This window comes from Pantherophis guttatus, chromosome 5 (genome assembly GCF_059756535.1).
Source record: "Pantherophis guttatus breed Tessera chromosome 5, ASM5975653v1, whole genome shotgun sequence".
NCBI classification, from domain to species: domain Eukaryota; kingdom Metazoa; phylum Chordata; class Lepidosauria; order Squamata; family Colubridae; genus Pantherophis; species Pantherophis guttatus.
The window spans coordinates 29,453,152-29,475,394 of record NC_142067.1 but is presented as its reverse complement, the minus strand read 5'-3'; the positions used below and the strand labels follow the sequence as shown (position 1 = coordinate 29,475,394).

Below are 22,243 nucleotides of genomic sequence, written 5' to 3'. Positions count from 1 at the left end.
CAACTTCCGAAGGCAAGCTGTTCCATTGGTTGATTGTTCTCACTGTCAGAAAATTCCTCCTCATTTCTAGGTTAAATCTCTTCTTGGTCAGTTTGCATCTGGCCTTCAGGTGCTTTGGAAAAGAGCTTGACCCCTTCCTCTCTGTGGCAACCCCTCAAGTATTGGAAGATCCACTTGAGATCCACTGGGTCAAGTACTGAGACTTGACCCAGTGAATGACTCTGATGACATTCATGCTAATTTTCTTCAGGTTTATTTATTTTATTAAATGCATTATTTTTCAACCAAACAATATTTTTTTGAAAAGCTTACTTGTGTCAAACTAAAACCTAGCCATCCATTTTCATGTCGATTGCTTTTTATTTTAAGACTTAAAAAAAACCACAACTTTGAACATTGGTTGGTTTTTCATCATTAGAAGTCTGTTTTAAATCAAAACAAAAAGTTCTTAAGAGCTTCAAACTGTGACTCATTGATGTCTTCCTATTTATTCTGCTTCATTAATTTCTGCTTATTTATGCTGTCAATGTAAGTGGATATTACGGTGTCATTTTATTTTGCAACTTGGTTCATATGGTTCCCATGGTGCACTGTGACTTTTATAAAATGCACATTCATATACATCAGCCATTTACGTTATTCACTTTAAAGACTGCATGTTTCACTCTTCAGAGCAATCTGGAGCAACTACTGAGATTCAATAGAAATTGTTATATTTAATTAAAAATAATATGTTGCAGAAAAATACATAAAAATACAAAGCTCTGCAATGCCGTGTTTATAGATTAAAAAAGAAAGACTAAGCAAGACTATATTAGTAAGCAAAAGTAAGCTAATAATATTACAGGAAAAAGAAAAGAAATGTCATTTTAGTTCTAATGCAGACCTGTGATTGTTGAGTTATAATTCCCTTTGCTATAGATCAGGTTGCAATAGGAAAGCCATAGTTCCTTAAGCTTGCTCTAACAACACAATAAAACCAGTCAGATTGATGACAGCTCTCCTTCAGAATTGTATATGTGCATAAATCTTTCAAGCCAACCGGGAAGAGTAGTAAATTTAATGTGTAAACAAAGCAGAAGATGTAGTCATGATTGCTTACATTGCCTATTGTTTCCCATCATACCAAACCTGAATTTCAAAACTCTAGATGACCATTAGATAGATGGCAAGTTAGGATGTTCTATTTCTGCCTAAATTTACCATGTGGCTTCCTGACTAAAGGAGAACAAGTACTCATCCTCTCCCTGTTTATAGCCTGATGCCTCACCGACCACACCAAGCTGGTACAAGCTCTCTCTCTCCACTCCCTCCCTCCCTCCCCCTCCCTCTCTTTCTCTCCTTTTTAATATGGATTTATTATCATTTGTGTTGCTATGTTTGATTATTAGTTTTCAATCTGAAAACTGAAAGGTGGGAATTATATGTTGTTTAGAGTCAGTTTTGCTAGATGAGGTCATTAGCATTGTTAAATAAATAAATAAAAGGTGGTAGTATCCTCATTTAAATTGGCTGTTTTTAATCCAGTCTAGTTAATGTACATCATACATTTTCTCAGTTGACTCATACTTCTATCATATTTAGTTTGTCCTTTATTGCACAAAATTAATCCTCTGGTCACATTGGCAAATGCTTTAATGAAAACAATAAATCTCATTTTCCATCTGTCTCTTCACAAATTTAACCCTGCCGGTGGATCTTTATAAGCCTTACTTCTGCTTCTCCATTTACAAATCTTGCACTGAGCTGAAGATTGACCTGAAACAGAATAATGTGTATTATTACTGTTCACAGGTACAGTATCTAGCTATTTGGTATGAACCAAGAACCCAAAACAGGTTTCCAAATCCCTTCTTTGTTCTAATTGTAAAATCTGAAGATCAGAACATGGAGTATCTCTTAACATTCAGTCATCTAGTAATTTCACATGAGAAGAGGAACATACAAGGTATATTGTTGCTAATATGATCAGTGGCACACTGACCTGAGATAGAAAGAAACTGTTCGTAGGCAAAAAAAAAATTTTTTTAAAAAATTGGATAGATGGCCCAAACAAAGAGAGAAATGTAAAGCTGAGAATACCCAGGCATAAAAACATAAGACTTAATCAGAAAAAAGTGGAGTTTTGAACAGAGATTGGGAACATATTCCCAATAGAGCTTCTTGAGGAATAGATATTTTTTTTTGGTAAACTTGGATCTTCAGTTTACATAATTCTACTATTCCTTTTCCCCCTGCTATTTTCAACCTTTATTACTCTTAACTAAAATAGTGAATCTTTTGTGTTTTGTTCAATAGTTTTCCTCTAATAAAATTGAAAATAAACAACTTGTTGTTGTTGTTGTTTTTAAAAAAAGTCAATGAAATGCTCATGGATGAGTTGCAGTGTCTGTTTTTGCACTGATTGGGATGGCCAAACAACATTTCTATTTCTTATTGCCCAGCTACTTCTCCAGGGCTCTGAGAATTTCCTGACTTCCCTACAATAGTTAAGTTGCAAAAGAAAACAAACTATGGATATTTCTTGCAGGAGTCTTTTATAGATCAGAAAATATGTGTAGCAAAGCAAATTAACATTTTTATACTCCAATAATATGATTGTGGAAATATAAGGTCAAAAACTACTATCAGGAGATATATTAAAAATTCCTAAAGCTCTTGACTTTTTAAAATTTGTATTTACTTACACTGCATAGGTCGACCCAACTTGCCAATTCTGAGCAGTGTATGACTCCTTAATACATAACTCGGATTCAAACAAACAAATACAAATCATATTAAAGCAAAATAATATCCTCTTGGAAATAACATTTAGGATGTTATCAAAGAATGGTAGTGTAATTTTTTTTTGTACAGTCTCCTATACAAATAAGACATAGACAATCAGGATATTAGGAAAAAAAGCTATCTCTGGCCTTGTTCAGTGCTGGTCTCCAATATATAGCATCGAGCGGCCCTATAGCATTTCACCAAAGTAAATAAGTTTCTCTAATCACCAAAGATCAAAAGTTCTCTGTCTTCCTCTGCTTCTGCTAACATGCTTTATATTATCTCACATTCACACCTCTTACTAGCATGAAGGAACTTTTCACCTTACTTCTCAAGCTTATTAGGTCCCTTAGTTGTATTGCTCTGATGTTTTTCCCCTTGCAAAAGTACACTCTTCCCATTTGCTCTCCCCAAAATTCATTTGCTCTCTGCTAATGAAACCTCTGCGTTGCTAACAAAGCAGAAAATAAAAAAGGTAAATAGCGGTCCCCAGAAACAATTTGTTGGTGGACGCAGTCTTGTTGAACAGTGTCTGAGGGAATTTTTCTCCCCAGCAAGTGGGGGGTGGAAGAAAAGAGGACAGGAGGGTTACAAAAGCAATTAGTAGAGCCAGAGAGAAAATAGTAATTATGCTCATACCAAAGACAAATAGGCACTCAGACAGCTGCATCTGTGATCTCCACAAAGCACTTCAGTACAGAAGCCACCTGACTAAGAAGGACTACCAACATCAGACGGACATAAATGTAAGTCTCTATTTCACATTTAACCATTTAGGAACCACTGTGAAACTGTCTGTCCTAACTGGTCTTAAGTCATAATCTTCTTATGTACTAAGAGAATCTTTTCCTTTAAGAGGAGAGAGATGACAGAACTAGAGATTCTTAAAATATGCCATATTATTTACAAGATTGCTACATAGATTTTTCCAGAAAAAAAATCTGTTCTGACGGAATACTTTTCTTCAGTCCCTATAATTAAACCCTACAAAATGAGGTCATTTCAGTTAAATCTTATCCATTCATTTGAGATTTGAAGGCTAAGCAACAACAACAACAAAAATGAGGAATATAATATAAACTTGAAAAAGAAGTATAAATTAGACATCTCTATCTTCAAAGATTAAATACTGAAGATTCAGTAAGTTATCACTCAGAAAGATGTTACAGATTCATAGAAATCAACATAGATTCTTACGAAGGAGCAGCTTTACACCAGTTAAAATGTATTTCAAATCCCTATGACATGACACTAAATGCTGTACTTAATTCAGCTTTACAACTAGGATGCTAATCCAAGCTCCAAAGGGCATTTTAAATACAGCCACCTTCTGCTAAACCCTTTCTTGAGATTTAACAGGTATAATTTATATTGTTCTTATTACTAAGTTGGGAAAATACTATCAATAATAATAATAGCGACAATAAAAATCAATTTGCACATATTTAACCTGCAATAGTTACCTTATTATACTTAGAATGCTCTTCCTTGGCAAAATGAAGTACTAATTGCAGTGCTGTGGGACTATGCTAGTTGCTTTACAGTAATACACAAACACATACGGACACACACACACGCAGACTCACACACACACACACACACATATGTGTGTGTGTGTGTGTGTGTGTGTGTGTGTTACTGTGAAGATTGTAGCAGTAACTAGAAGTTACTGTGACGAGCAAAACTAGATTCCAGTTTAAAGCATGTATTCAAGGGAAACAGGAATGACAAAAAGAATTAAAAGGCTAGTTATCACCTGTGCATGAGCAGCTTCTTAAACTTCTTAATAAATCTATAACTTGTATATAGAACTTACAATAGTAAGAATCATACATTGTGTACAATGTAAGAAATCATACATTGTGTAGTAAGGTAATTACATAATGTCTGAATTAATTAGGGCTACTTTAATTTATGCTTAAGAAACTTACGTCTATTATTTCAAGTTTGATAATAGTCAATGGGATTATTGCATATTCATGCTATTGACATATTAGCAAGAATATAGTAGATCCATGACATATATCCCTTGAATGCAATTAGTTAGTTAACAGTTAGTCAATTGGGGAAGACTTGGCCTCTTCACCAAGCCTCAAAAGCAAGGCTATTATGACTGTCCCTCTAGATGAATGATTGTTTTAACTGTGTGTTTTTAGTGTTTTGTCTTTTTATTTTTAATTTTCAATCCCATATCTACACTTGAATATTGACTAAAAAGAATCAAGACAATCTACTTCTATTAGGAGCTTCATTGTTGTGTCTCCAACACAATCTAAATAACCTTCTCTAAGGGGAAATGGAAAATGCTAAGAAGGTTGGAGAAAGGCAATAGTTGTCTAATTCAGTTAGATCCCAAGAGACTCTCTTAAGGATGAGACATTTGCAGCCTATTTCATAGCTTAAAAGGAGACCCCCTAAATAGGATAAGAATATTCCCTTTATTCTTTGAGCATTTTTCCCATTGAGCTAATTTGTTCTTTGGATTTGGGGAAATATGTTTCTTAAATTATAGTGGGGATCATGTGTTGTCCTTACATTACTAAAGCATATCTCCCAGCATTCTTCATTATTAGACGTCATTCATTATTAGATTGAAATCATCCTGTTGTGTTGTATTACTGTGTGGTTTGGAAGTATTACTGTTTTGGACAGGAAGGCTGTGCAGACAGTGGTAAGGATTGCAGAAAAGATTATTCACTTCCTTCTATCCAGGACACAACATATAAACGATGCTGGACCAAGGACCACAGTATTGTCTGGGATGCTACACATCCTCTCCATGACTGGTTTTCTTTATTATCTTCAGGGAGGAGGTTTCACAATTTCCAAAACAGAAGAACTAGATTCTGGAATAGCTTTGTACCATATAGTATCAACCTTGTTAACTCTCAAGACTCTTTTTTCTGCTACATATACAATATGGGTTGTTTATGTGTATGTAAAGAGCATATGTATGTGCATGTATGGGTATTGGTATATAGATATATAGATTTACTTTTGAGAGCAGGCATCCGGATTTCATTTTTTAAACAGTGTCAGTGTGTTCACAGAAAAAAGTCACAATAAAGGTTATCTTATCTTATGCAAAGTAAAAGACCAGGAAACTGTCATTCAGCTACATCTGAAAGGCCATGAGGTTTCCCCCAGTACCTCAAACTTTCCATGTTAGAAATATTTAGTTAGATGTTGAATTTGCAATCACTTAATATGGCTGTTGTAGGAGCAAGACTTACTTCAGTAGAAAATTGAAAATAATTAACTTTGTAGTCCATTCCAATTCTGTGATTCTTTGAACATGAGAGATTTTGCAGAGGTGCATAGCATAGTAATATGCATTTTTACTTGTAAATTACTTAAGACAAATTGCTGAAGTAGATTCCTACTTATTTCATACAGAGTTTCCAAAAATAAACAAGCCATATAAATTCTTAACGGGTGGCAACCCATTCACAAACCCCTGGCAGATAACTGCATCAGCTAATAACCAGCAAGCAAGTCTCAGCTTTATAGCATTTTCACACTTAATTGGAGTTATAATTTATCACATCTAGAGAACATCCTTCACTAGAAAGATCCATTTTGGGCAAGAAATTCATTTAGCAAAAATAAAAAAGTAGGCTTATCCACAGAAAGAACTAATTAAAAGGGAAGAGAGAGAGAAATATCTTCCAAAATTTCAAATTAGTTTCTAGTTAGTACCTCTAATATTCCCAAATTGCTGCAAGCTTATTAAAAGTGCTGTACAATCCAGATACTGACTTGTGGATATGAAAAATATAACGATCTTACTAAATCATGATGTTGTAGAACTGGAAAAAAAATCAGAAATGATCAATCATTTTTCCTATGAGAGAGATTGTAATAGTTGGGACTTTTTATTTTAGAAAAGTTAAGTGGGGTTTTATATGCTTATATAATAATGCTTAATGTGGGATATGAAACAGTTCAGGAATGGGTTATGTCCTGTTTTTATCATGACATAGTCAAGTCAGTTGATCCAGAGGGCTACATAAAAAGACGGAAATGCATTACCATGTAGGACCTTAAAAATATCTCTCTCTCTCTCTCTCTCTCTCTCTCTCTCTCTCTCTCTCTCTCTCTCTGTCTTCCCCCCTCTCCGTCTTCCCCTCTCCTCTCATTCTCTCTCCCTCCCTCTCCTTCTTACCAAAGGAGGTGTCTGAACCAGCTGCACCATTTTGAAGGCAGCAAAATGTAAACATAGGCAAAACCTTATTGCATATGATACATTCAGTGCAAAATTAAGCACAATTTGATTTCTAGATGCAACCTACAGTAACTTGAAATGGGCAGCTATAGAAATCAATCAAACAAACAAATATGTGCCACAAAAAAGTTAATCAGAAGACTTTTTCTCTTCCAATGTGGCAGAATTTGCTAGAAAGTGTTACCCAATCTTGAGAGGAGGTTATGTAGATGTAGTGAGTACACTCTAGTGTTCTATTATATTACAATTTACTCATAAGTGTAAGCCATATTTGCTGGTGAGCCATATTTCTTTGTGTTGGGAACTTTTCTTTCTGCCTCAGTTCATGTTGTTGTTGTTGTTCTGACCAAAGTATTTGAACATTTCAGGTCAGAGACTATTCACCAGTATACACAATCATTTCCAAATGTCCTGCAAAAATTCTATCCTTGTCAGCTAAAATGTCAGCAGAAAATCTATGTACACCTTCATGCAGCTTAACCTTTTCTTTATTCGTACAAATAAAAAGCCACTGAATTAATAACATCACTGTGATTATATGAAAGGCAAATTGTTTTGACCAACAACTCATGTCTGAGAGATGATTTAATAAAATATTTATTGGAATCTCAATTTGGATCCCATCAAAGTAAAAGGGGAAAAAAAAGATTAGCTTCAATGAGGATTGAGATCTAGTCCTAACTGAAATTAAATCAACAGTCCCTAATCCTTGACCATACTTCCTGATCATGATAGAAGTTGTCATCAAATTATCTAAAGAAGAAAAAAAAGATTAGCCTAGGAAACTGATTTGATCTTTTTGGGGTCAGAGTTTCCTAAAAATAATTATTTATTTGTTGCTATGTGAACATTCTGTTTTAGAATAACAGAGCAAATAATTAATTGTTTCTGTTTCTATTTAAGAAATCTTTAAAATTCTGAGTCACCAGAGATCAAGTTTTTTTGCACATTAAAATGGATTAAGACCAAACAAATATATGAGAGAAGAAATCTATGGAAAGTTCACACACACTTTCTCAAATTATTCTACCATTCTGATGTTTGGAAGAGCAGTATGCTCATCTCTCAATAACTGTTCTTTCATTGTGATGGCATTCTTCGGAATAATCACCTTTGGATAGTGTTGTCGCAGATTGGGAATTATTGTAATTTTACAACTCTAACCAGAATCCTCAAATACACTAAAGAAAACTAGAAATAGATATTCAGCCCTCTAAAAGATACTTTGGTAAGAAATCACATAGGTTTCTTTTCTATTTTAAAAATGCAATTATTGTCTAAAGGTAAAAGAAAATACTAATGCCTCCCAGGAATCTAACATATGTCAGTATATAACACTACGCTTATGTGATACTTCCCTTCTAGCAAAATAAAGTGGATGTTTACATCTCTTTGAAGAAATGTACCCCAAGTTCCTCTTGAAATGTGGAGAACTCCAGGACTTTAAACCATAAAGAAAACCAGGAAGTTAATTATGTGCTAAACTGCTCCTCCCCCCACAAAAAAACCCCAATCAAGAACCACAACCTGTTGCTCTGTGAAATATTATATCAAATGCTTTTATTAAAAACATAAATGAATAAATAAAAACCGATGAAAGTGTAATTTCCCTCCACCCTCCTACCGTGTCTTTAGGTTTGCTAATAAGGAACTCTAAAGTTATTACTTCCTCATCAAATATTCCATTACAACTGACAGGCCTAAAAAGAGAAGTGTCATTTGCACAAGCTCCCACCAAGCTTCAGCAACCTTTTCAGTCAGTGTCATGGTGGAACTGGGATTGTGCAGAAATGAGACTGGGATCTGTTTAATATATAATTAGCAATAAGAAGAGTTTAGAAGGCATTTGAATAATACATTTGGTAACCAGTCAAAATGGAAGAGAGAGAGGGGGAGGGAGGGAGGGAGAGAGAGAGAGAGAGAGAGTGGGAGGGAGGGAGAGAGAAGGAAAGAGGACAGAGGGACCAATGTGGAACCAATCCTTAGAATAAAAGACCTTTGCCTAGTTCTAATTTATCCTGCATTTTTCTTTGGAATAATCTTACTTCAGCTTTTACAATCTTTCCAAAAGTTGCCACCACAACAATTGACTACATTCAGAATTATAATAACTGTGTTTACATTTAATTCTGTAAGTTGAAATTAATTTATATAAATTCTGAACTTGTTCTTGTTCCTATAACATTCAATTTAAATATCAAATAGAACCCTAAAAAGGATGCATATACATATTCTAGAGTAGTGATGGCTAATTTTTTTGCCATCATGTGCCAGGAGCGGGGGTGGGGGAGCTTTGTGCAAGCATGTGCCCACACCCATAATTCTATGCGCGTGCGACCCTCCCTCTCCTGGCACACGATGGCCCTGTAGGCCTGTTTTTCTTTCTCACCTGGCTCCAGATCCTCTTTATGAGTGTAGGGAGGGTGAAAACAGCCTTTCCCACCCTCTTGGAGGCCTTACAGAGTCCAGAAATGGTCCATTTCCCAACTTCCGGTTGGACAGGAAGTGACTTTTTTGCTGTCCCCAGCGTCCAGAGCCTCTCTAGGAGTCTCTGGAGGCTGGGGACAGCAAAAAACATCACACATCCTGTCCAACTGGAAGTTGGAAAATGAGCTGTTTCTGGCATCCAGAGGGCCTCCGAAGGGGGGGGGGGAAGGCTGTTTTCGCCCTCCCTAGAGTCATACAGAGGATCTGGAGCCAGGTGAGAAACAAAAACGGACCTTCCCCACCATCCCCAGGCCCTCCGCAGGCAGGAAACAGTCTATTTTCTTGGTTCTGGTAGGCCCAGAAGGCCCGAAAATCAGCTGGCTGGCGCACTGGAGCTGAGCTCGTGTGCCCACTGATATGGCTATGCCATATCATATCATATCATATCATATCATCATATCATATCATATCATATCATATCATATCATATCATATCATATCATATCATATTTTGTGTGTGTGTGTGTGTCCACTGATATGCCTATGCGTGCCATAGGTTCGCAATCACGGTTCTAGAGAAAGCACAACCAGACACACACATAAACATTACCAGACAAGTGATTATCCTTATAAACATTCTGTACAAAAATAGTCCATTGCAAATAAGATGTAATACTGATGGGTTCTTACAAATATCCTCCCTCTAAATGAAGGTGTACGTCAGGATTGTATTTGAGCCCAACTTTAACATCTACCTTAACAATCTGGGGTCATTTTTAAATAGTGCAAGAACCATTTCCCTTCCCATAGAAGACTATGGTTATTATTACTGATAATAGAGCTTTATTCTCTCTCTCAAGATTGGAAATCAAACACCTCTTAATAGCCTTTGTTAAATATTACCAGCAAAATTCCCTCTAAATAAATTTAGACAAATCTAAGATTGTAAGAAGTTTGAGAAGAAATTTAAGTGCCATAAATAGCTGATTTTTATTTTATTTATTTTTATTTTATTTTATTTTATTTTATTTTATTTTATTTTATTTTATTTATCCTCCAACTGAGAAAAAGTAATACAACTGGAAAGGAAGGAACTTCGGCATTTGTATAAGCATTACATTTGGGAAACTATTGTTATAGATCTACTTCCTGAGATTGGTTTTCAATCTAGTCAGTTTCTTCCATTCATGCCATAGTTACAGTCAAAAATACATCCCCTGTAAACATCTGGTCAGATTAATAACACTCACTTGAATCCCTCTTTAGAATGATATAGTGTCTACCTTCCTTTTCATTAATTCTTAGGCAGAGAGCTAAAGATGCCATAATATATTACATCATCATTTTATGAGGTTTTACAGCATCCACTCTATCTTGGAGGGTGGGGATGGAGGGACTTTCTTTAGTTTTGCACAGTGTTTATATTCTCTGTAGGGTGGGTTTTTTTTTTTTAACTTAAATTGACCACCAGAAGGCAGCACACAACCAGTTTAATACTATTCGAATTTTTGTCAGTTATATGCAGTACTATATAGCCCCAAATCTTATTATGGGGTTCCGGAGTTCCATCCCCAGTATGGGATTTAGATCAATTATATGCTTAATCTTTTTTTCCCATAAAATACCATTGGTCAACATAAATAATCAAGATATGTAAAAACTTACTTACTGTATGTAAAAACATTTTTTTTGCAATTTTGCCCAGTTAATCAAAGGAGCCAGAAGTTGGCTCCTTTGATTAGTTGGCTAAAGGTGGCAGTGCCGATGCAGCCAAGAATATTATCCACTTCCTTAGGTATAATAAACTCAAAATAATTCCAGATAGCATCATAAAAATCCTTGTTTACCACATTGGGTTCTGTCAATTTGGCATCCAGCAAGAGTGTATACAAGTAACAGAATCATACACCAAGCCTTCCAGGGTCTTATCCTATTTCCAAATAGAAGTATTTTGATTTTGTACACAGTTTTCCATAAAATACATATTTTGTATGAATTGTGTATGCAAATTATCTGAATATACATATTTTTTGTATGTAGCTTCTCTAAATACACTCATTTTTTTCAACGGAGAGATATTTAGAAGATGTTAAATTTATCTTCAGAATTCATTACAAGAGATGCTGTTTTGAAGGATCATCACATTCCTATTTGCAGCGAAATTAATGGCAATTCGCTCCCACCCCCAATTTCCATGGTTGATAAGACTGTGCAATGTTCTAAATTCAAAAGGAAAAGTTTGCTTCAGCAGTTGTGTGTGTGTGTGTGCTTACACAGAACCTTTGAGCAATTCCTTAAAATATCTAATATCCACAGCTGGAACTTCTCAGTTTTTCCTGAGAATAAAGTTTGGCTTAAGGAGTTGCCAAGTGGTGGTGAATACATGTTGAATAATAAATAAGAAAATTAAACTAAATAAAGAAATTTTGTCTTATAAGGCAGAGTTCCCCAACTTTCCAACTTTGTGGACTAGTGGTGGTGGGGAGTATATGGTTCTGTGTGAGTGACTGGCACATATGCCCATTGCTTGCACAAACAGACCACACATGCACTAATTTGCACACTGCTTGCGCAACTAGGGATGTATGTGTGCTCAACCTCCACTTCTGCAGCCCGCTTCCAAATAGCTCATGACCCAGTAGGGCCACAGCCTGGGGGTTGGGGACCCTCATTATAAGGGCTATTACAGGTATAAATTCAGACATCCAATAACTATGGTCCAAAGCAAGCATCAAAACTCTCAAATTTCTAGTAGTCTCAATATTCACACAAATCATTTAACATGCAAGCTAAAGGGGGAAAAAGGATGTGGGGTGTCATACAACAGCTGTTATGGGTCATACATGCTACTTTCTGATCTTTATGTGTGTGTGGGCGTGTGGGCGTGTATGATTCTTGATTGGGTTTAGAATGAAAAGTGAATTTAAAAGAATCTTAGAAATACGTAATTCTCTGAATGTTTTGATGAATATTTGGCCACTATTACAGCTGAATAATAAACAAATTCATAAGGGAAGACGACATTCGATTTAAAAAGAATTGTCTGGCAGATGTAGAATTAGGTAAAAACAACCAGAAGCCAAATCCTCATCTCATATATTAAATATTTATTTGATGGTAATTTGGACTGCCCTGTTGGGGCTCCCACCCCACTTTTTTTTAGCTTTCATATTAGTTGATTTATGTGAATGATGAGACTATCTGGAAGTTGGAGTTTTGATGCTTGCTTTGGGCCTTAGTTCTTGGATATCTGAACAACCATGCATAGAAATATTAAATACCTAGCTGCTAATTTTCATGGTTCTACAGTCTCAACACAAGTACACCTGTAAAAATGACTTTTTTGGTCTGTACAAATGTAACAAAAGCAAATTTCTGACACATATGTGATGAGTGAGCTACTTAATTTATTCTACTCTTCATGCAAAGACAGTGATGCAGATAGCCAAAAGTAATTTCCTGCTCAGAGGAGATTACAGTCACCACTTCAAGAGCTGCAATGTCATCAGTTGGCAAATCAAGATGCTGTTTTCATGTTTCAACCCAGAAGTGGGTTTCAGTAGGTTCTGATCAGTTCTGGAGAAGCGGTAGCAGAAATTTTGAGTAGTTCTGAGAACCGGTAGTAAAAATTCTACTGGCCCTTCCCCCATCTATTCTCTGCCTCCCAAGTTCCATCTGATCAGGAGGAAATGTGGATTTTGCAGTAACCTTCCCTTGGAGTGGGGTGGGAATGGAGATTTTACAGTATCCTTCCCCTACCACACCCACCAAGCCACGCCCACCAAGCCATGCCACACTCACCAAGCCGCACCCATAGAACCAGTAGTAAACTTTTTTGAAACCCACCACTATTTCAATCCCTAGATAACTCAGGACTGGGTATCTTTGGGACCTCTTGGTCTCAATGACATCTGCCTATCCAGTAAGATCTGTAAGGAACATTCTAAGGAAAGGTAACTTTTGGTGTCTATGTAGGTGACCTTTCTCCAGTTTCCTCCTCCCTGCTCCTATGGAACAGCACTTCTTCTTATCTCTACCTTATCTTTACTTCAACATTATATGGGAGCGACATGGCGCTCCCATATAACACCTCTCCTGTGCGAGCTGCACTGGCTCCCGGGTGCGCTTCAAGATGTTGGTTCTCACCTTTAAAGCGCTTCATGGCTTAGGGCCAGAGTATTTACGAGATCGCCTTCTGCTACTGATAACTTCCCACCGGCCAATACACTCTCACAGAGAGGGCCTCCTCAGGGTGCCGTCGGTCAAGCAATGTCGACTGGCGGCCCCCAGGGGGAGAGCCTTCTCTGTGGGGGCACCCGCCCTCTGGAATGAGCTTCCTCCCGGAATACAACTGATCCTGGATCTCTGCACTTTCCGTAAGGCCCTGAAGATGTTTTTATTTCAGCAAGCCAGTCTAGTCTAATTAGGTTTTTTATGGGTTAGTTTTTAATTGTATAGCTTTGGGGTTTTAAATTGGGGGCCAATTGATTTAATTTATTTTAGCTATCTTAACTTTTATATTGTATGTATTTTAATTTTGGCTGTTCACTGCCCTGAATCCCTAGGGGGAGAAGGGCAGTATATAAATATAAATTCAAATATAAATAAATAAATAAATAAATAAATTACTCTACCCAACATTAGATTTTCTCCAGCCCTGTTGGGATTTAGAAGGCCACTGAGAACCAGTGAGGGACTATGGGACTAAAAGAACTATGAGACCTGAAAGAAGAGATATCACCCCTTCAATTAAGTCTTATTTATATTGCTGAGGTTGTGTGCCATGGCTGAAAAGCATGGATCATGCTATTTTGTCTTTCCATGTGTATTATCTCTCTTACTGATAGTTCTTAGAATTTGTTTTTGACTAAATGCCATGGAATCTTCAGTAATAAATAAAGTCAGAAAATAAATATAGGTTTAATAGGAGAATCAACAAATGCAAAGGAAATCCTAATCACTCGTTGTGGGAAATATATATCACCTCTAAATAAAGGCTGCTAAGGCTCCAATACCTGTTGCTGGTAGAGAGCAAAGCATTTTGTCTTAATTCTCAGTTTTTGTCTTTTTTCAGAAACATTTGTTGGTTTGAGGATGTCACAGATGTTTTCTTGTGGTTGCTTTAGACTCAACTAACTACACAATGATTCATCCTACAAATTCTACTTGATTTCTGGGAGGAAAATGGGTGAGTAATAAAATTAAATGTAATTTTCTGTATCCTGGCATGATTAATTCTAGGATTCATAATATGAGCATTCTGGAGAAATGTTCCCTTTCACCTCAAAAATATGCCACAGCTGCCCACTCTTATAGAAAGAGTGCAGAGTGCTTTTCCCCTTGACAGCTTAACTGCTTTTCGCATTTTTCTCAAAGGGTTCAATATCAGATTTTTGATGTGCCCTGACTAATCGTGTGCTACTTTTCCTTCGTTCATCTCAATTTACACTCTTCAGTCTTTCTCTGGTTGTACAGTACTTGGCAAAAAAAACCCTTGCAATAAGATCACATATCTCCCATCACTTGCCTACCTTGGGTAATGTCCTCAAACCCTCTGACTACCCTGTTTCCCCCGAAAATAAGACATCCCCTGATAATAACGCAGCAGCGCGGGTAGTGATGGGAGCAACATGGCGCTCCCATGTAACACCGCTCCTGCGCGAGCTGCACTGGCTCCCGGTGGTCTTCCGGGTGTGCTTCAAGGTGTTGGTTATCACCTTTAAAGCGCTCCATGGCATAGGGCCTAGCTATCTGCGAGACCGCCTGCTGCTACCGACGACCTCCCATCGACCCGTGCGCTCCCACAGAGAGGGCCTCCTCAGGGTGCTATCAGCCAAACAATGTAGGCTGGTGACCCCCAGGGGGAGAGCCTTCTCTGTGGGGGCTCCTACCCTCTGGAATCAGTTGCCCCCTGAGATAAGGAGAATCCATGACCTCAATGCCTTCCGTCGTGCCCTTAAAACCTATCTTTTCCAGCAAGCCGGGCTGGCTTAAGAAGAAATTTTTAAATTCTTTTAATCAGTTTGTGACTTCTTAACTTTCGGGCCAAATTTATATATATTTTAACTGTTTTTAATATTTGTATTCTATGTTCTTATCTTGTACACCGCCCTGAGTCCTCAGGGAGAAGGGCGGTATATAAATTGGAAATTAAATTAAATTAAATTAAATAAGCCCAATCAGGCTTTTGAGCGCATGTGGTAAAATAAGCCTCCCCCGAAAATAAGCCCTCCCCAAAAATATTTAAACACAGAGCTGGAAATCAGGTAAAACGGCAAGGGGATCCCCATCTTGCTCCATGCACCCCAAAATAATAAGACTTCCCTGAAAATAATGCCAAGCGCTTATTTTGGAGTTCAAAGAAATATAAGACAGGGTCTTATTTTTGAGGAAACATGATATTTAATTTCTTTTGTCCAGTTTTTAAATTGCTCTCACACAACTGAAGTGAATTACAACAGGATTTTTCTGCTAATGGAACTAAAAGGAAACTCCCTCAGATTTTCCTAAGTCCAAAGTTCAATACATTCCTCTCAGGTCATCTAAAAAATTCTGGCTGAAATAATTTCTTACTAGTTGGTTGGATGGGACAAGGGAGGGGGCAAGAAAAAGAAAAGGGACCTGTGTCATTTTCCTTATATTTCTAGAAAAATGAATAATAGAGAAAAAAGAAATGGAAAGGATGATTGATAAGCAATTATCATGCACAAGAAGTATCAGTAGGAACCAAAATTACTTTAGAGCGACATTTTAAATAAGAGATATCTGATATTGTGTTCCATTAACGTTGTTTTTCACATTACCCACTGATCCCATCATAAGAATGTAAATATAGATAAATATTTACATTTACATTAAATATGAATATTAAATAAAAAAAATTATGTTCCCTGGCAGCAAAATGGATATTTAGATAAATAAATGAAATACAGAAATAAAAACAAGGTTCTTTGTTAGGCTTAGTATTCTTCAATATCCTTATAAATGATTTAGAGGAGGGAACATAAAGAAAATTCATCAATTTTGCAGACAACATCAAGAAGGGGGAATAGCCAACACTTTAGAAGACAGGCTCAACATCCAGAAAGATCCTGAAAGAATTGAGGATCTTTCCAACAAAATGGGGGCTATTGAACAAAATGCAATTCACTGGGGAGAAAACTAATATTTTACACTTAAGCAAGAAAAAGCAAATTCATAGGTATAGAATAAGTGCTACCTGATTCAACAACGGTAATTGTGAGAAGGATCTAGGAATCCTAGAAGTGTGCTGCTGCCCTCTCCCCCCAATAAAACTCCAACGTAGTCCTAGGTTGCATCAACTCAGAAATCATGTGAAGTATTAGTTCTGCTTTATACTGCCTTAGTAAGACCATACTTAGAATACTGCAACCAATTCTGGTCACCATAATACAAAAAATATGTTGACACTCTATAACAGGGGTCTCCAACCTTTGGATTCTGGGAGTTGAAGTCCACAAGTCTTAAAGTTGCCAACCTTAAAGTTGCCAAGGTTGGAGACCCCTGCTTTATAAAATGTACCCTAAAGATACATATAATGTATCTTTACATTAAACATGTAAACATATAATGAACGATTGCAGGATCTGGATACATCTAATCTAATGAAGGGAATACGATACAATAACAGTCTTCCAATATTTAAGAGGCTGTCACAAACAGGGGAGAAACATATTCTCCAAAGTACCTGAGAGCAATACTAGAAATAACAGATGGAAACTTGTCAAACAGAGGTCCAACCTGGAACTAAGGAGAAATTACCTGACAGGGAAAATAATTAATCAGGAAACAGTTTACCTCCAGAAGTTGTGATTGCTCCATTACTAGAGTTTTTTAAGAAGCAATTGACAGCTATTTGTTTAGAATAGTATAGGATCTCTGCTTGGGCAGGGGGTTGGACTAGAAACCTCTAAGGATCCTTCCGACTCTGTTATTCTGTATTCTATAAAAGGGAAGGAGAGAAATCTTGTATGATTTTAATGAAGTGGGCCCTAATAGATTGTTTGTTTGAAATGATTCACCTAGAGATGGAATTCAGCTAGTAGATGAGCAGGAAATTCTTATCATATATCTATCAATCTGAGGGTGAAATTGTAATTATTAATGGTAAATTATTTAAATCATGATATTAAAACAATTTTAACAGATATTCCCCCAGGGTTGTCTACACGGTAGAGTCAAAAAGATCAGTGATGCAAATAAAATCAGCAACACACATAAAAAAATAGGTGGAACTTTGATTATACTATTGTGGCTGCCATTTTTACTTTTTCGATTATAAACTATGGACATACTTGTCTCTGCTTACCTCATATTACTCTCTCCCATTCTATAGAAAGAATTGGAATTATAAATACTTCCAAGTTTGTGCAGAACTACCTATCTTGGCCTCTACAGATTGAAATCCAAAATTCTATTATTATTTTTTTCATAATCATTATGATTTACAAATGTAAAGACATAAGCCGATCTGTAGACAACATACAGTATATTGACAGAAACAAGTCAGATAAGGATGTTCAATTAATTAAAAGTGAAAAGGAAATGACTGCTACATTTGTTCTGACTATTTTTTACATTTTACTGGTATTTTATGAAATGTGATGCCGTTCATTCTGAAGAAAGTATAGAAATGTGTATTATAAATGTATTACGGAAAATACAAACAAGTGGAGTGTCTGCAAAAAAAAAATTAAGACAACAGCCAGGACTGGTCACAATCCTGCTCCAGCTACCAGCCTGGACTATATCTTTAAATCTCGCTGTTTGAGAAAGTTGCATAACATTCTCAGAGACTCTTCTCATCCTGCTTACAATCTTTTTGGACTGTTGCCTTCTGGCAGAAGATACAGAACAATTAAAACTCGGACCACACGTTTTCTGAATAGTTTTTAATCCCAGAACTATAATTGCACTCAACAATGAATTAAAAGACCACCATCAGTGAGCTGTTGGGCAGTATTACTTGGTCTGTTGTGTGGATGTTTGGGTGGTTTAGGGGTGGGGAATTGTGCTCGGTGGGAGTGTGTTTGGGGATTTTATGTACTGTGTATAAAGTGACACTATTTAATGTCCGTTGCAGGTGACTAATTTAAAAAATGGATAGGGCTTCAAACTAATACACATTGTTTTCCAATTCATATGTTAAATATGTGCGTATTCTTGATTTCAAGAATATGACTACACTTTTCATTTGTTAAGCATGGACATCAGGTGTCTTCAGCCTTTCTTGCAATGATACCCAATTTGCAAAAGTGACTATAAATCAATCAAAAACAATTAACCAAAAAGCCAGTTGTTTATTTCTGCTAGCTGCAAACTATTCACGTGCTGTACTGAATAATAATGATCATAGCACCATGTAAAATATTTGAAAGAAGTATTCCCAAATCATTTTAGAAAGTTTCTTTGACATGTTAAAGCAGTTGTGTCCTTTGCAAGGCCCTATTCAATTACTTTGAAAATCATCTTCGGTAGAAGTGCTGTGTATGCATATTGGATACAACATGAAAAATAAATATCCAGTGCAAGCTCTCTCGAAAGATGCTACTTTAACAGTTTAAGACAAGAACAATAGTTCTCAGCTTATGACCACAAATGGGACTAGAATTTCAGTTTCTAAGCAAGATGGTTGTTAAGTGAGTTTTGCCTGATTTTACAAGATTTTTTTTGCCATGGTTTTTAGTGTATCACTGCAGTTATTGAGTGACACACATGGTCATTAAAAGAATCCAGCTTCCCCCCTGACTTTGCTTGTCAGATGTTAGATGGGAACATCATAAATGGTGATGACATGACCCTGGGGTTGGTTGCCAAGGGTTTGAATTTTGATCAAGTGACCATGGGGATAAGTCACTTTCTCAGGGCCATTGTAACATCAAAATGTCAATAAATGAATGTTTGTAAGTTGAAGACTAACTGTACTTTGCTTATACTAACACATTTTGCAAAACAATTTTTCAAAAGCTTTGCATCTTTTCATGTGAATTTAATTTAAAAAAATACAAAATAATAACTTATGGTTCAGATCTATCTGTCTGTCTGTCTGACTTTCTGGTTTATCTATCTATCTATCAGATGTTGTAGCAATAATACTATAAATCACTTTTTAAAGAAAATTTGCAATTGGAAATTTGCAATATTTTTAATTGACACACAGAGCAAATACAGTTCACAGCCCAAAGTATCAAGAATTCCAAGGTGTCTTCAGCCTTTCTGAAGAGCAAACAATAATTGTGAAAGATAGATGAAGGGACATTTTCAGACAAAATAGGCAACTTTTTGTCTGTCAACTTTCTTCATGCTTCCAGGATATGCCAAATCTGGGATCTGCTGTCTACTATTGCTCAAGGCCATGGTTTCATTTGAAATACCACGTCAAGGTCCTTGCAGGAAATAGCAATAGGTACTGAAAAGTTCAGTTACAGCTAGCCCTTGCAGGTTTTTTGGCAATATTTTGGAAATGGTTTGCCTTTGCCTGTTTTCTAAGGCTCACAATGAGTGGCCCAAGGTCTCCCAATTTCTAGCTTATACCATCAAATAGTATAATTCACACACTGGGCAGGAACACTTTATATTAATTGTACTAATTTTGAAGAATATATGGAGTATATTATGTGGAATACAAAGCTATAAAACTATTCCACCAAATACAGATATTGCCAAGAAAACTGCAAGTGTAGGCAGTCATCAGGAATGAACAATGATTCAAAGGCACCAATAAAAAAAATCCTGAAATTATTAACTTGTGCGTTTAATTTAGGTTTATTAAAATCCCATTGCTTTTCAGTGGGGAGATCAAGGTAGATTTCAATTCCTATAAAGAAGGAATGAATAATGAACAACCACTGTATGCTGGAATCTTAAAATATATAATTAAAAAGTTTTTTTAAAAATAATCCTGTTATTTCAATCATAATGATAAAAAACCATCATTGTTTTAGAAATACAGACATATATTTGAAAGTTTTCTTCATTCCCTTATTTTGATTAAACTTTCAATATACTCCCTTGCCCCCATCTTATACAGAACATTTGTGCAATTACCTAATGAATTCTATCTATAGCCTTCTGTAGTCGATGGTAAACTTTCTGCAAATTAAATTACATAGCATTCAATCATACTGCATCCAGTAATGCAGGCCTATTTCTTAACCTTATCTCCTCTGTTCAAAACTCCTGCCATGTTATATGATTTTCCTCTGAGAAACTTTTTGAAGATACAGATGAGGTTAGCTAGTAACCAATCCAACTAATATTTTTCAGTCTCGGTGGCATTTAAAGGAAGTCTGACAGTGAGGCTTTATGCAGCCAGTCACTGACCCACTCCAGCTGAGCTTTTATTGGCTCAGATGGGTTGGGTTTTATGAGGATTGTCAGCTTAAAGGAAGATAAAGTATGGAAACCTCTGAGGTATTTTGTGAGCTATTTTTGATAAAGCTCTTTGTTATCAATATGGTTCTCATAGTTCTTTCCTTTTCTCATTAAACTTTTCCAATTAAACAATACAATGCCTTTTTATTTTATGCAGAGACTTGTAACAGTTGGTGAAAGTATTTATTCACAGGAGATTAAAAAAAAGGCTGTGCAAACAGTCCAACTGATTAATTTCATAGTTTAAAATGCTGCAACTACCTAATGAGCAAAAATGCTGGAACTACTACTCGTAAGTGCACATAGCACTACAGTGTGATTGCTAGATTTGTTGCCTATCAGTTAGTGAACAAGTTCTCTGTGAATAATTCTACATTTCTTCCAATTACATTCTTTATCATAGATGTCTGTTGAGAAATTGGAGATGATCTTGAGAAAGATAGAAAAGAACAATTAAAAAAACTTGAAATAACAATGAGAAAGAAACTCAAAATAACCCCACTTCATTTTCTTTAGTAGTAGAAGGGACAAACCTGGCAGGCTTTCAGCATTCTGATACAAATCCATAATAAACTAGTATGCAGGGAACCTATGAAGTAACTTTTTTTAAACCTTTACCTTAAAGGGCTGACTATGTCTAAGTATATTATAATATTGTCCATATTTATTTTCAGTTCTCTTCCAAATGATCCAAGCAGGATATTTGCCTAACAGCAGATATATATATTTTATATATTTATAAATATATATATATAAATACAAATTTATATATATAAATTTGATTTATATGCCGCCCTTCTCCGGAGACTCAGGGCGGCTTACAATGTGTTCAGCAATATTTTCATTCGTGATTGATATTTTCATTCAATCCACACTGAGTCTAATATTAGTACCACAATATATTTGTAGATATTGTACTGTCTTGAAACTTTCCAAAATTTACTTCTAAATTCTTCCTAAGATATGTGCCTACTGCTTCCCTGAACCCTGATACATCAATCTATGGATGCACAAAGTTATTAAGAGAGTGATAATAAAGCTTGAGCTACAGTGGCCAGCCAGAAAAAAATATAAGCTTGTTATATTTTTCCTAGGCAGCAAGAACTAGGGCTCAGCAAGAAGCTGGCAAACAGTCATTTCCATTTGATAAAGCTTACTAGGTTTGCAGTTCCCATTTATGCAGGCAGTGCCTATTTTTCTGCATTCCCAATTGTAATTGGTCCATTATAAGAAACAGAGTCTCCATTATTAGAAAACAAATTCAGGGTGATAGATTGAATACATAATTCTGTAAAAAAATCATGATTCTGGAGATATTATTAAAACACACAGAGAAAGGTTTTTTTCCTTCTATAATCTTCTCATCTTTGCTTCCTCCCCACTTTTCTACCTCAGCAAGGAACATGACAGAAATGAATGTCTGCATGC

General features: G+C 36.1%; 1 long non-coding RNA gene across 1 annotated transcript in view; it reads left to right on the top strand.

The window, feature by feature from the left end:
• Positions 1-22,243, top strand: part of LOC117662322 (uncharacterized) — a 75,220-nt gene that overhangs the window by 37,524 nt on the left and 15,453 nt on the right. Inside the window, exon 2 of the long non-coding RNA XR_004590322.3 lies at positions 14,496-14,609. This is a non-coding gene — a long non-coding RNA (uncharacterized LOC117662322). The remainder of the gene's footprint in view (positions 1-14,495; positions 14,610-22,243) is intronic.